Consider the following 13,614-nt stretch of genomic DNA (forward strand, 5'->3'; position numbering starts at 1 on the left):
GAAATTTATTATCTCCCAGTTCTGGAGGTTGGAAATCTGAAATTTAAATGTTGGCACCATTCTGCTCCCTGAGAAGGCTCTAGAGGAGTGTTTTTCCTTGCTAATTCCAGGTTCTGGTGGCTCTAGGTGATCTCTGGCTAACTCCAACATGTGCCTCCACTGCCACATGGCTTTCTCCAGCCTTCCCCCATGTTTCTCCGCTGTGAGTCATTTATAGCAACACTTGACACTGAATTTAGCCTGGATAACCCAGGATGATTTCATTTATATCCTTAATTTAATTACAACTGCAGTGACCCTTTCTCCAAATAAGGTCACGTTCACTGGTTCCAGGGACTGCACATGGGCATGCCTTGTGAGGAGGGGGGCACCATTCAGTTCTCTACATTGCGCTTATGCTTAAAAGCTCCCTGTGGAATGTCCCTCAGATTCCTCAGTTATTCTAGAGGCTCTGTTACCCCTCCAGGGCCAGTTTTCTCAACCTTATCCCTTAACCAAGAAGACTCCTAGAGCTACTCCCCTGCTTCTACCAAACAAGAACACTTTCTATATACTGGTAACCAGTGGGGAACGGATAGGGAATGACAGGAACAGCTCCACAATACTTTTAATAAATTAATAAATATAATTTGATTTGTCTACCAACATTTAATGTAAGGGAAGTACTATGGTTCGCCTCACAGAATTTTGCAGAAAGAAAGAATATCCAAGCCTTTTCTTTCTTTTTTTTGGTCAAGCGGCCACTGAAGAGTACCTCCTGAAAGAAATGGCAACTGAATTTGAGTTTAATTCATGAGTAGGCTTTAATTAGGCAAAGGTTATGTTTTGAAGAAAGTTCAATGGTGGCAGAAAAGATAGTGTATGTCAAGCCAAGAAACAAGAACGAGAGTGGTGAGTAATTTTTTGAACCACTTATAGTAGATATTGCTGACGTATCTAGGTTAAGGAAATATGATACAAGAGTTACAAAGGTGTCCAATTATGAGGATAACCTATCACTTATTAAATATAAAAACATATTCAAATATATGACTCAGAAGAATTCTTAGTGATTATTCAGACAATTCATTTGAGAATGACAAGATAAAAAAATTATGTGGGTATTTCTTATAGATAAATAGTAGAATCCTTATTAACTCCATACAGAAGATAGAACAGATGGTAAAAATATGGGAAAATGAAAGAATAAAGATGAGAAGGATTCTAGAGGAGTGGATGTAAAGAATGGAAGTTTCAAAGTTCAGTAACTTACGGTTGCAAAGATGTTTGGAAATATATTTTTTTCTTATTTTAAAGCTGTTATAGTTGCCTCTCAGTTTGAGAAATACCAAAATTGAGAGAAACTTCTTTATAAATATTATAATAATATTCATATCTAATGATATTAAAAATCCATTCATTTATACTTTCTGAAAAAAGTTCTCTTTTTAAATTAAAAGATTTTGTCTTCTCATATTTAATAATGATGCCATTTTGCAAGCTAAGACATTAATATAATCAATAAATGAGAAACCTGTCATAATTTATTAAAAATCAATTTTCAGGAAAACAGTCAAGCTACATTTGAAAATAACTTTTAATTCAAACTGAAAATACAGGTCAGCTACTTATGGAGAAAAAAAATCTACCTTCAGAATGACCATTTCAGTGACAGATAAATTGTTAATGTTTTGTACTGATAAGAAAAAATTATTTCTATAGGACAACAGATTTATATGCATTATTTAAAAAAAAATCACAGTCTTCTGTTAGAGTATATTATTGTCTGATCCCAAAAACTAGCTAATTTTTGTTATCCTAATGTAGACTATTACTGTAAAAGAGGAACTAGTTAAGTAAGAATGAAAGGAAGAATAAGAAAAGGTAAAAATAATTCAAGCAATTCTTTGGTGCATTTTATGAGTTAGGAAGAATTCCTAATTCTTACGATTTAGGAAGACTCATAGGACAATAAAAATCTAACACAGAGTCCAAAACTCTAAATTACTATTGCCTATTATCAATGACAATAGCCAATTGGCTGAAAAAAAAAAAAGTAGGGGATTATATGATTACACAGCTGAAGACAAAATTAAGGGTATCAGGTTAAATTCTCTCGGTTTCGCTTTTCTTCCTGGACTTGTTTCTGATTCATCCGAACAGCATGGAGACCAAATGTTTACATATTCCGGAACTCAGAAATGAATATCACTCCATCCTCCATCCAGGGGAGAGACTGCCTTTACTTAAACATTAACAAAAAATAAAAAATCCGCAATTCTCTCTTATATGTCCCATCTAGGTCACTTCCTCACTACCGATTCAATCACACTGATTAGTTTAAGCCATTCCCAGCAATTCTATACAAGAGGTAAGTGTCACTCACATGACTCCTACAAAATTTGGGAGCCCTTGAGTGGGTGGTGCAGAGACTACTAACAACATTTTTTGCATTCTTGAACACCAGGGACTTAATATTTCTAAAAAGAGAAGGAAAAAACATGTATACATTTTGGTCAAAATAGAAAAAGAAAAATACATTTTATGCTATTTTTTTTTCTTGTCCTATTGGAGAGACTCATCCACTAATTCAGGATTTCTCTGGGCCATTGGCATCAAAATCAACTCAAGTGCTTGTGGCAATGCAGATTTCTTTTTCCACTGCCTGGTACATTTAATCAGTGAACAAAGAGCTCAAGAGTCTGCATTTTAAATAAGTTACCCAGGGAATTTTTATGCACATCTCAAGATACAATGAAAATGATTATATACTCTGAATATGTAGGTGTGAGCTGGTCTTGAGATGAGTTAAGGCCGTGGGACCCAAGGCCACGATCGGAGCATTGAGATGAGTTACAGCCGTGGGACCCAAGGCCACGATCAGAGTATGTTTATAGTATGCAGTAAATAATTGCTCCACGCATGTGTCAATTATATAAGACGTAGAACAAAGAAAATAGAAGTACGCACATGCTAGAGATATTCTGTAAGCCTAATGAACAAAGAAACTCAGACTGCGCATGTGCTGACAGAAAACAGATAAAAGCAGGACAGGTGCATCATAGGCGCGCACCTCCCTGTGGCAATAAAGTGTTGTTAACTCCGTGGTGTCTCCGGCTGAAGTCTGTCTGGCGGTATGGCAACTCCTCGTGCATTTTTTCGTTTGGGCCGCTCACCTCCTAGAACACCACGTCAGCCTCCCTTGGCTGACAGTAGGGATGATGTTTCCTTTGTTCATATTATTGTGTTCCAGTGATTCACACCATTGTTGACATGCAGTATGCTTTCTGGTGTTCATTTCTTTAATGCATGTCCATATGAACACAGTCTGTGGTTCACTGAGGAATAAATGTCAGTCTCCTAGAATCGGTCAGAATCTGGCATGAGCTGGTGTGAAGTGGAGAATGAGAGGCCTTCAGTACATGGTGAATTAATTGGGCACTAAATCTGTAAAAACCTGTGTCACATTGATGCTCTTTTTGCCTCCAGCTGTGGTATGTAAACCACTAAACACTCCCTGTCCTTCCAAAGTCTCTAATCATTTAAAAGTTAAATTATTCAACTATACTTCCTCTCTACTTATTCAGTGCTACTTTCTACCTAACCTCTAAGCACCTCATTCATTGAAGACTTTGATGCCAAATATACCATAACCCAAAATGCATGACACATGAATGTCATTATCTAAGAAATGGATTCTCAGATTTTTCACCTTTTTATTCCCATACTCTGCAGCTCTTTTCCTCTTCTGTATTTCTTATATGTATTTACTTTCCTTGCTGTTTTCACAGTCCAGGATACTATCAATTTTTGTTTGGACCTCCTTCAAAACTGGTATACCAATTTCAATTTTATTTTCCTCCAAACCACTCCCCAAATTGCAGAGAGAGTATTTTCCATGTTAACTTGATTTTTCATGCATAAAGTGCTCTAATTAATTTCCCTTCTCTTAGGAAAAAAAATACTATTTAAAAATTGGTTAAGGATCCTACATGTTTTACTTAGTCAGTCTTATTTCTCTTTTTTAACTTCTATACTCGTTCTTTGGATGCAACACCACACTATCTCTTTCAGAACATTAAGTCAATTGTGTTTTATTCCATTGCAGGCATCTGTCAGGCACTACTCTCTGTGCCTACAATATATCCACCACCCTTTAGTAAATAGTTAGTTTCTGTAAATCTTTTATCTCTCAATTCAATTTTTCATTTTTTAGGAGAGGTTTCATAACCCCTACACTTTGTCAGGCTGAGACAGCACCATTCACAACTTTATATTACATACCACTGTTTATAATTGAGTAATATCATTGATTATTAATGTCTCATTACTCGTTCCATACAGTAAACTCCGTGAGAGCAGACGTGTCAGTCCTGATTACCAAGTGCCTCTCACAATGCCTAGTAAATAAAAGATTCTTATTAAATATTTTTAAATTAATGAAAAATGCTATGCTCCTAAGCTTCAGTTTTCTTATTTCTGATGTCTGAGCAGTAGGTTTCTTTCTCTGAATGCATTCACTCAAACACCTATCATCATGCCTCACATAAAGGAGCAGCTCGAAACGTGTTAATCTGTCTTTCCTTCTTAATACATTGTCCCTTAATGACAACATGTATATGGTGAGATAATACTAGAAGGGAGACCACTTTGGAAGTCGTTTGAAATTGAATTCAGATTTATAGATACTGTTTTTGAAATGTAACTGCTTGTAATGTTCTGCTATTTTGTTTGCATATAGGAATTTTTGTTAATTTTACCCTTTTGGAGTCTTAATTCTTTTTGGAAAATAAAATAGCCTCAGTTGATTCTTCACAACACATGCTGCAATAAAAATCAAGACCAGAGAGACATTTTGGAACTTCAGTCTGCCATGGAAATGAATAAACAGCTCTACTGTTTGAGATACTGTAGCTATTAAAGAAATCTCTGAAGATCTCTAGAATTTATCATCATTCAATCTTTAGAGTTAACAAGAAATGCTTTTATTAAGAAACACCCATGAAGTTGAGAAAATATATTTTTCTATGTGGTATTTTTATTGTAATTTTAAAGCCTCTATGTTAGAATAGATGTCTTGCTGAGAAAAAATTATTCTGTTGACATATTTTAAGTGTTAAATTCTGAACTCATGTTCAAAAGATAACCTGAAACAAGATAAGTTACCTGAGAAGAGAAAGTTATATTCCTAACGCAAAGGCAAGGCTCGTATGAAAATTGTATTTGCACAATCAAGAATCAGAAATTATAGGGAAAAAAGAAAAGAGAGAAAAGGGGAAAAATTATTATACATAAGAGTGAGGGGAAAAATATTTTAGAAGGAGAATGGTATATTCAATTTTAATTTGCTCTGGTTTTCTGCAACACCCTTCATCTTTAAAAAAAAAAAAAAAAAAAAAACCTCTACTAAAGCTTGATTTCCCCCAGAGGGGCATGGTGTGAAAGCCATTTAAAAAAATAATAGTAATAGCAATTTTTGAGTTTTTAGTTGGTTCTATGAGGTATATTCTTCTCCGGGCTTTTCCCGAGGCAGACTCCTTGAAACTGAAATCTCTGTTTAAGTTGTCCTGCTCAGAGTATTCCTAACTAAGTATCTTCCATTATTCTTTATTGCAGAACATTATTATTTTTATTTAAGACATTTATCACAACCCACAATTAACTAATTTGTTAATGTGTGCATTTGCCTATTATTTTCTTATCAACTATAATATAAATAAACCATGAAAGCAAGGACTTTCCCTGTCTTAACTCACAGTAATGACAGTAGCTATCACCAAGTGTGGACATGAAGTATTCAATAAATATCTCTGAAATTAACAGATAAGGGACTTAAAGGATAATGCTCTGAGTATCACATTTTTGTCAATTTTAATGAAGATAAAAAGGCACTGTTTTAAAATTTCTAGGTAGAGTACAAGATTGTGAAAAATGAATGATACTGGGAAAAATTTAAGTTTCTATGTATAAACACTCACAGACATCTTAGGAGTGGTAAAAAGGTTCAGTTCAACTATGTACGTGGGTATACACACATACACTACACAGGCAAACATACATCATATATAAAATAAATCATATACTTTGGTAAAGGTTTTAAGACTTTTATGTATATTAACCATTTATTCATCATAATAAATCTTATTAATCTGTTTGTCTATTATAAAATCTGTGATATTATTTCCTTTTTTACAGATGATGAAACATGGGTGGTGAGAAGATAAGTAAGTTGCCCTTTTACAAGCCACTAATGGCTCTTGCTATTTCAAACACAGGTAATCCAGATCCCAAGTACCCGGCACTAAACTGTCGCCCAAGGCAGAGGTGAGTTTCAACTGATATTTGAGTTAAAATACATCAATATGGATGAGCTTTTAAGAATTATGAGGTGTAAAAGATTGCTGGTGGTCAAAGCTATCTGTTCAACTGTTCTCTGTAGTAACTGAGTTTTTGCAGGGTACGTGGCTGCTGACTGAAAACTACATTCAGAGACTCGTTTTCTATGATGCTTGCCAAGGATGCGAGCAGAAAAGTGATGTCTCACTTCTTTGTGTGGTCCTTAATATTTATATTGCTTCTGTTTTCCCACAAACTGTAAGTAGTGAAAATGGGATTAATGAACTTGAACTCATAGTGGAAGCCAAGATATAATAAATATCCAGAAAATCCAATAATCTATCTTAAAGAATTTCTTAAAAAGACAACAAAGACATTGGAGAGAAATGAAAAGAATTTATGTTAAGCAAGAGACTTGACCTAAATCTGGGGTTCTCCATATGGAAATTGGAGGAGAGAAGGTAAAAAGACAATAATATTATGATTAAGCATGGAGCCAAAAAGAAAAAGGCACATGACCTCTAGTCAGCAGAAAGAATGATTTGCAATGTTTTGAATGAAAATTAGATTATTCCTAAATTTCTAAATCCAGTCATTCTAATACTCAGGTCTGGGAGCAATGAATCATTTTCTAGGCATATACATGTATAATATTTACAACTAACCACTCTTTCTGAATACGATTACTCAGATATTTTCTCCATCCAATTGTGAAAACAAAGGCATGGAATAAGACACAGGAATCAACAACATTATCTTGATCTTCATCAACAGAAACAAGGCAGCAACAAGAAAAGTGGAACTGAACCGACGGGTGATCAAAACGAACCTGCAAACAAGAAGCTGCTGTGATTTTTTTTTTTCCCCTTGAAATTAGAGTACGAGAAGTCACAACTAGGACTTAAAATTTTACAATAAAAACAAAAAGGCCATCAGACACTAGAGAACACAAAAATCAGATACAAATAACCTCATGGGGTATAAACTGGACTGAAGTGTGATGCGATGATCAGTAACAATGACTGTAAAAAATACGCTTTCTGAAAATAAAATGCACTCATGAACATCGGACCTTCAGAGTAGGCTAGGGAATTCAGGAAAGAGAAGAGTAACAGCCGATGTTCTGAAATCATGAGTGATACTCCTGGGCTTATAGTTGCTAAGGAGCGATCATAAATTTCCAGTGGCATTCCCTTTTACACTTGTATTTTTTTTTACAGAGCATGGGTTCGCTATTTTTGTAGGAAACTATGCTAAGTGATCAGTATTTAAATCTAGTAACTGTCTTTGGGATGCTGTCTGTATTCTTTATTTACTGGTATTTTGTTTGCTTTGTTTTTTCTTAATTAAAAGATGACAGTGTTATTTTTATGACAGTAGTTTCTGCGAACATAAATATATTTCTATTAAGGTCTTATAACATAAGAAATAATTACACCTTCCTCTGAAACTTTATTTTAATCTTTCAAATTTAAATTTCCTGGAAACTGTTTGGAACCAATCTTTTTTATTAGTAATTGTTAATATAAAATATTTACTTTCATTATCTTTTGTTCACTTAAAGTGAAAGATAATCCAGACTTTTTATTTAAAGATACTGTTATTAGATTTGATTTCTTTTTTTATGAATTTTCAAACTATCTTTACTTGAGCATTTGCTGCAGTTATGACCAAGAAAATATTTATGTAGCAGGCAAATAAAAACCTTGGGATTCAAAACTGGAAGAGGCTTGCCAATCTGCTCGAGCTTCTGGGTTTTACATCATCTGGGGATGTGAACCCATTTCCGTGACAGACAAGGACAGTTTAGGAGCCATACGTGGAATTAAAATCACAATATAACTCTAAATTTTAACATTCAGAATGTGAATTTTATGACACTTTGGCACAGATTGCTCTGCTGTATTCACTCGCCTAAAAATGGATGAAGATAGAGGTGCCTGTTGTGGGGAATGCATTCTGGTTTGTTGAAAATAGCTTCCCACCCAATGAAATACAAGGGAAATTTCCTCCTTTAGTCTTTTATCTTACTCTGTTTTCAAATTTCCATTGGTTCCTGGCCCTTGTATATATATGTGTGTTTGGATCATGTGAGATACAGCTTTTGGTCTCGGGTACAGCAGTAAACTATTAATTCACAACTTAAAATTACATTGAGCAGATCCAGCAATTGGGAGATCATCCTGAGCTCGCAAGCTGAAAACACAGCTGATACATTGCAATGAAAGGCAAAAATTAAGGGTCAAAGGATCAACAGATCTATGAATTAGCAGTAATAAACGCTGTAGCCACACACCGTGAAGCAGATTTAATGACCCTATCAATTAGTCAGTCAAGTGATATTCACTGAGCATGTATTTATAGATTCTGCATAAGTATAAGACATACAGAAAGAGCTATCATTCCCCACCCTCTATGTGCTTACAAAGCAGTGAAAATCTAAATCATCTCACATGGTGTATTATAGATGTTAAATATCACTATGTAATTACACTTACATGGATGCTTATTGTGATAACCTCTACACTAGGTACTGACAAAATGCTTTCTCCTTTTTCTTATGGGGATTTTGACATTTCTTTTAGTTTTGTTACATTTATCCTATATAAATATAAAGTGTATTATTATTACCCTAAATTGTTTCAAACTCTCTGAAAATATGTGGAAATATCGACTGCTTAATTGCTAAATTGAAGCAGCCTCCGAAATTCATAGCATATGAGGTGGGACTTGAAATTTGGAAGGGAATTAAGATTTAATTTTGGAAGTGGGGAAAAATAGGCACGTGAATGGGGATAATGATCACTATATTGTTCTCATAAGAGAGAGACGGGGTAAAGAATGACAGGAAATGGGATGACTAAAGTTGGAGACCAGCCAGATACCTGAGGGCTGTGAATATCCGAAAGATGAATGGGACATAGAATTGATGGAAAATAGGAAGCCATTAGAGTTGTATGATTATGGGTATTACATGATGAAATGTATGCTAAAAATGTGATTTTATAGAGTTCAAAATGAACTAAATTGAGAAAAGTTTAAAAAAAAAGAGGCAATGATCATCACAAATATCAGTAACAATGTATGTAGGAATGTCTATGTAGGAATAACAATGTATATGTAGGAAGGTTTTTAATAACTAAATTTGATAATGTAAATGAAATTTTAAAAATTTATTATAAATAGTGACATTTGGACTAATCAAATTGAGTCAGTATTTTAACACATGTAGTGTTAAAAAACAGAGAGAGATCAGCTTAATGGCACTGTTCTAAAGAATAATACAATAATATAAAATTTGTTTAATTATTAATTTGAAGGGAAAATTTGGTTATACTCATTTTGTCTAAAATGTATTTATAGAAAGTTTTAATAAGCTGATGCTTACCTGTTAAGTGGGATTTGCAAAGAATAAACTTTTTTTATATCCTTGATATATCATGCTAGCCTAAGTGCTAATTTACTGTAAATGTCTTTGCTACAATATGTAAAAATACAAAATCATATTCTAATATATACACATTTGTATATCCCAACCTTGAGATGAAGACATATCATTTGATTATAAAAATATATCTTAGTAAAGGAGTTAAGAAAGCCTTTATGAGTTTATATATTTTGTTCATATATATCATGTATGTATATAAGAAAATAATTACTTTTGACACTTCTGAGTTAGCAAATGTAAAAAAAAAAAAAAGGCAAACAATTGGCATGCAGGACAGTCATGAGCAAATTGTCACTCAAGTCAATCTGTTAAGAAAAAAAACTTCAGTGATGGAGCTGGGGAAAGAAACATCATGAGCTCATTATGCTGTTTCTCACTGGCCAAATCCAACAGCTGTCAGAAGGCCAGGAAAGCCAGTGTTAAAGCCACCGAGGTCAGCCTCTTGGGGCACGTGGCAGGATGGGAGAAGGGTGGAGAATGGATCTGAAAGAGCCACTGGAAAATATTCAGCACGCATTACATTGTGTATTCCATAACTTAGGTACTATAACTTCTTCTTTAAATCATTTGTATCACATGTAGAGATGTCTGCCACATGCTGTTTCTCAAATAGTTATGAACTGATGCATCAAGATCATGCATTTTGTACTGATTTTTAATAAAAGCATAATTGAAACAAAATCAAGATAGTTTCCACAAGGTTGGATTAGTGCTTTTTTGAATGTGTCGTGAAATGCAACCACAGAGTAGGCTCTAATCATCTAGACATTTCTGTTTGGTCTAAAGGACATAGCAATTTTATAAAATTCTACTTAAGGTTATTCCCTAAGTTATACATTTTTCTTTTGAAATACAAGTTGTAAGTTTTCTTTTCAAATCAAGTGATAGAAAAACAAAATTCATTGTAAAATGTATATTTCCTTGACATTAGAAAATATAGGTGTTGTTCATAGTGACTGGCTCCCTCTTTATGAAATAGCAGTGTATATGAAAACTCTTTTACTATAAAATTTTGAGAAGGCCAAGATTTTTCTATTTTTATAAGATCAATTTGTTCTGGACCCGTTTAAATACATATTGACTAGATGATATTACTATGAAAATATCTTGAAACCCTCTAAAACTGAAATGTACTCTTCAAAGTTATTTTACTGCTTTGTTGTAAAGGAAGAGTTGGTTATATTTCTTAGACTAACTGTTGATCAGGGCAGGTCCCTGTAAGTATCTTTAAAAGTTATTACATAATCTATTTCACCACCAACAATCTCCAGGACTCAATGTACTACCTAATCTGACTTAAGTACTCACTGGTGTTTCATCAACAGCATATTCTTAATTTCAGTGATAAGCTGAAGGATTATTATTTTATTATATATTATCATTTCATTAAAGTCAAGAGAGTGACATTTGAATGCATATTATTAATTTAACCTGTTGCTAGTTATTGGAGATAAAGATAATTAGTAAATTAGAAAGAAACTCAAGAAACTCATGATCTAGATGCAGATATGTAAGTAGAGAGCTCATAATTCATAATGGCATTACTGTTATAGAGGTATCAATACAATACTTGTGAGTTGGCAAAGAAATAATTAAAAAAAACTGGGAGTAGTGGAAAGGTTGGTATCAAGAACGTACTTAAGAGATTAAATAGCGTTTTGGGAAGGGAATTACTGACAAAAGGGAACTGCATGCCTGAGATAGTCCAGGGAATTTTGAGACACTTATTGTTTGAGAATGTAAAGTGACTGGAAGCAGGGTAAGACTGTGAAAGACTTGCTGGTCTCAAAAGTGAAATATGGGCAGATAGTGAAACATTTACATTCTAGGCAAAAGGACTGTCAACTTCGTCTTTTAATTCACCAAGAACCAACAGAAGTTGAACATAAAAGAAATATTGGGAACTATACTTCCTGTATTTAGTATTTTAATTAGAATCTTTATTTGTATTTGTAGTAATGATTATTAAAGGTAATAATAACAATGGTTACTATAATGGGTATTGTCTTGAATTTCTAAAAGAAATAATATGGAAAGAAACATCCAAATTCGTGAAATTTTAATTTAATTATCAGAGTACTTCTTTGAAGTAAGTACAGTTATCATTGTATAAATTCAGACAGGTTAATGTAGACAGGTTAATCATCTTACCCAAGTTGCCAGAATTATAAAGACTATACAGACGTTAAACACATAGCCACCTAAATTTGAAGTCTTTACATTTCCTTTATGGTCATTATTTTTTTAACTCTCAAATATTAGAGATAGTAAAAATTTAGTATTTTTAATTGAAATATATTTGACATATAACACTGTGTAAATTCAAGGTTTATAACATATTGATTAGATACATTTATATATTGTCATGTTTGTCACTGTAGTGATAATTAGCACTTTTATCGTGTTATAAAATTATCATTTTTTTAAGTGATTGAAATAATTAAATTCTAGTCTCAGCAACTTTGATGATTATAGTACAATACTGTAGTCTCTATTCACTACACTGTGCATTAAATCTCTAGGGTTTATTTACTACTCATGACAAGTTGTACCTTTAAACAACATTTGTCCCATCTCCCAATGTCTTCCCCTGCCCCTTGCCCAGTAGCCACCACTTTAGTCTCTGTTTTTAAAAGTGTGAATTTTTTTAATTCCACAAATGAGTGATACCATACAGGGCTTATCTTTCTCTGTCTGACTGGTCTCACTTAGCATAATATGCTCAAAGTTCATCCATGTTGTTGCAAATAGCAAGTAAATGGATAAAAAAGATATATTTATATATACACAATGAAACGTTACTTACCCACAAGAAAAATCTAGTGTGTTTATTGAGACACAGGTTGGTCCGGTAACTTTATTATATTACCACTTGAAATATATGTTGTTATTTCTGACCCACAATTGACTTTAGTTAACTGAGATTCAATAACAGAGATTCTTAGAGAACTATTAAAAAAAAAATCAAAAGCTATTGGTGATGTAAATTTGTTTTCAGTCCAAGCAAAAAGTGAAATGACTGCTACTCCACTAATATTTTTTAAAAAAAGAAAAGAGCTTAAATTTTTTATATTCTATAATCTTCTACTAGTAATAAGGATATCTTTAATAATTTTATCATGAAACAAAAAGGCAATATCAATCCATCAGAATGAATGGAGCTGAACTGCTTATACTGAAATAAAAATTGTTGTTTTACCGAGAAATGCAGTATCTCAAAGCAACAGTGCTATCACTAAACAATAGTATCAGGTGTATTTAGGATGACACGTGTAACTTATCTTTCTTCCGGGATTTGTTTGTAAATAAAATTTGTCTTAGTCTAGATTGTCTATTACAAAAAATAAACTCAAGATGGATTAAAGACCTAAAAGTAACACCGGATACTATAAAACTCATAGAGGAAAACATAGGCAGTGCACTCTTCACATAAAACACAGGAATGTTTTTTTCAAACCAGCTTCTAGAGTAATGGAAATAAAAGCAAAAATCAACAAATGGTATCTAATTAGACTTAAAAGCTTTTGCACAACTAAGGATATCATCAATAATGCAAAAAGACAACCCACAGAATGAGAGAAAGTACTTGCAAAGGATGTGACTGACAAAGGACTAATTTCCAAAGTATACTAACAGTTCATACAGCTTAATCTCAAAAAACAAGCAACCCAATTAAAAAAGGGCCAAAGACCTAAATGGACATCTCTCTATAGAAGAGATCCAAATGGCCAACAAGCACATGAAAAGATGCTGAGCACCACTAATTGTTAGAGAAATGCAAATCAAAACTACAATGAGATATCACCTCACACCAGTCAGAATGGCCATCATTAAAATGTCCACAAACAATA

General features: G+C 33.4%; 1 long non-coding RNA gene across 1 annotated transcript; it reads left to right on the forward strand.

Moving 5' to 3' along the window:
- Positions 1-27: 27 nt before the first annotated feature.
- On the forward strand, positions 28-7,491 carry LOC140700405 (uncharacterized). Its single transcript, XR_012078797.1, has 4 exons — positions 28-202; positions 738-891; positions 6,255-6,303; positions 7,090-7,491. It is a non-coding gene; the product is annotated as an uncharacterized lncRNA (long non-coding RNA).
- The last annotated feature ends 6,123 nt before the right edge of the window (positions 7,492-13,614 follow it).

The sequence above is a fragment of the Vicugna pacos genome, chromosome 2 (assembly GCF_048564905.1).
Source record: "Vicugna pacos chromosome 2, VicPac4, whole genome shotgun sequence".
Lineage (NCBI taxonomy): Eukaryota > Metazoa > Chordata > Mammalia > Artiodactyla > Camelidae > Vicugna > Vicugna pacos.